Raw genomic sequence first — 3140 nt, 5'->3', positions numbered from 1 at the left:
CCTCAACTTTTTTATCTGTCACCATCATCAGGTCCAAATCTTAATTTACCCAATCCTGAGTATAATCCTGCACAATTAATGACATTCACCTCACTCAGCTGTACTTTGTGTTTAATTAGCAAACATTAACATGCTAACAAGCTTAACTAAGATGGTAAACATGTTGAACATTACACCTGCCAACATCAACATGCTAGTATTGTCATTGTGAGCATGTTAGCGTGCTGACCTTAGCATTTAGCTCAAAGCACCATTGTCTACAGCCTCACAAAGCTGCTAGCGTGGCTGTAGACTTTCAGTCTTATTGTTGCTTGTATGACATTAGCATGTTTAGTGAAAGTCTTATCTAACGTTTTAAATCAAAGGCTGTGACATGCTGAGTTAAATGGTGACCATGACAGTTATGTAGCTTGGCTGAGTGTGTTTGGTCCAGCCAGTGCCACAGCTAAAGCCACTTTCCTCTACACCCTGGTAAAACTGGTCAAGTTCCTCTGTGTGTTTGTCACCCTGGGCGCTGAGTCAACCCCTGGTTCTCTGCCAAGCTTCACTGCTCCACCCTCCAACCTCTGCAGGCTGGAAAACTCCTCTCTGCAACGGGCTAGTCTAGATGGTAACCGTAGATTTGCGAAACTCTCGCGAGTCTTTGCTTTTCAAAAACGTTGCAAATCACTGTTAAAAATAATGATGCTTTATGATGTGACAGCGCTGTGGTTAATGTCTGGTTATGTTTAGGTACAAAAACCACTTGATTACGATTAGGGAAAGATCATGGTTTGGGCTAAAATGATCACTTGAAACGTGGTGTGTGTTAAACACGTACAAATCTCGCGAGAGTTTCCCAAATCTAGTGTTACCATCTAGAAATGACCCCCTGACGCCCAGACGGACGACACTTCCTCACTGCCAGCGGTCCCAGTCTCTTCGTTTTCATTTCCAGTGGTAGAAGAAGCACCCAGACTCTTAAATAAAAGTACCAGTACCACAATGTAAAAAATACTTAATTATAAGTAAAAGTCCGGCATTTAAAATCCTACTTAAGTAAAAGTATATAAGTATTACCAAATAAATTTGCTTACAGTGTTAAAGTAAAAGAACTCGTTTTGCAGAAAATCAGGCTGTGAGTGGTATATAAAATAAGTTTAATACATTATTAATACTGATGCTGTTTGAGGTGAAGGTAGTTTAAAATACTTTGTAATGGCCACACGTACTTGTGGCCCAGACTGAAAGCTAAAATATGTCTGGTTTACCTTTTAGTGTGCGAGACCAGTCGTCTCCTATGAAGGCCACGAATGATAAAGGGTTGCTTTAATAACAATATTTGCATATTTATAGATTCTGGAATTTTTAATGAGGGAGATGGAGTAGATGTAATTTTAAGAATTCTAATGTGGTAATTATACTTTTTTTGTTGAAAAACCGTACATTACAGACATACATTATTGTTCCAAGCAGAGTATTTTTATGTCTTAATACCTGTCTGGAGGGGATTTTTAACTTTTCAAATATATATGTGAGAAGGTTGGTTTTATTGAACAGGAACCAACAGGGAATCACTGTCCAAGGAAACATAAAAAATAAACTTTTAAATGACTGTGTGGACACACTGTGGATTTTGCCCCTCATCACTTACACTGAAAGCACATTCGAAGGGGATCTTTTAACAGCTAGTATGAACAGGAGGAATGATTACAGTGATGAAAACCTCTTTCAGTGTTCATATGGACACCTGACTGTTGTTTTAAGACAGACTTGAAAAATGTGAACCTGTTCTTGAAGATGATGATTCTAAAAAGTTGGTTGTAATGTTGGATATTTTGTATTTATGATCATTTATATATTTGTCTTATTATCTATCAAGAACTATTATTGTATTATGTAAAATATCTGGTAGTGTCATTGAATAAATATTTATTTATTCATGGACACAAACTTGAGTCTGTTCGATATCTACATACCTGACGAAGTGACAATTTGGGCTTGAAATGTACTTTTTCTAATGTAAAAAAACAGAAATTTTAAAGGAAGCAGTTGACAGTGTTGCGAGTCCTTGGAAGACATAAATCACAGACTCAGCACTAGTATTTATGGTGATTTATGTTACAGTAGGCTACTTATTGGTGGACATTATGTAAAGAAACTTGGAAACAATCTAAGGCAAAATAGCCTAAAACATATGGTGAATAAAGCATAATACTGAATACTTGTTGTTCACTAATATACTTTTATGTATTTCTTGATGTTCAACTCCACAGGCTGCTAAAGTATGAACGGTCACAGTCAAGTTGTGTCTGTTTGGATCAAAGAAAGACAGTTAAAAGGCAGCATGCTGCTTCGGCTGTGCTGTTGCAAATCAGTAATCTACGGTGTCATACTGGTGCTAATTTTAACTGGCTCAGACCACATTTTTAAGCCTCTAGTTATGAATGGCAGTTGCTCAACACTGTAGCAGCCAGTGGAGTTGAATGTCAAGGAAGAAAAAAAAGTATATTAGTGAACAATAGGCGTGGTTTTTCACCTACTGTATGTGAAGAGTCTTGCAAGTCAGGTTATTTAATGGTGATTATAAAACACAGCAGAATCTGTTTGTGATCAAACAAGAACTTAGTTTGCATGTCTGCAGAAGCATATAGCAAGGATTTCTTGACGTTTTACGCATTATTTTACTTTAAATATCAACATTTTACAAGATATCTGCCTATTCTGTGCTCTTTACCAGCAGATTAAAGCACACTTCAGGTCATTTTTTCCTTGTTTTTTGCAAGTTGCAACTCTCTCTTAACCCCCCGATCTTCTTTTCTCTCCCCTCGTTTCCCCATATCTCCCCGGAGTCTGTTCCGTCTTCCCTCACTTCTTGCTCTGCTTCCCACTCCGCCGTCTTTCTGCTGAGTGAAAGCAGCAGCTGCCAAGTCAAAGTGGCTGTTACCTGAACTGGACAGAAAGCCAAGCGAGCTGATCTGTGTGTGTGTGTGTGTGTGTGTGTGTGTGTGTGTGTGTGTGCGTGTGCGTGTGTGTATTTCTGTGCGTGTGTTTGTGTGTGTATTTGTGTGTACCAGAGGATGCCAGCTGCCTCTACACTGGGCAACATGCCACAGTGATGGAGGAAGAGGCAGAATCTGACCTTCTGACCCACAAGCAGC

This window comes from Thunnus maccoyii, chromosome 15 (assembly GCF_910596095.1).
Source record: "Thunnus maccoyii chromosome 15, fThuMac1.1, whole genome shotgun sequence".
Classification (NCBI taxonomy): domain Eukaryota; kingdom Metazoa; phylum Chordata; class Actinopteri; order Scombriformes; family Scombridae; genus Thunnus; species Thunnus maccoyii.
The sequence above is the reverse complement of the archived record's forward strand: the minus strand, read 5'-3'. Positions refer to the sequence as shown.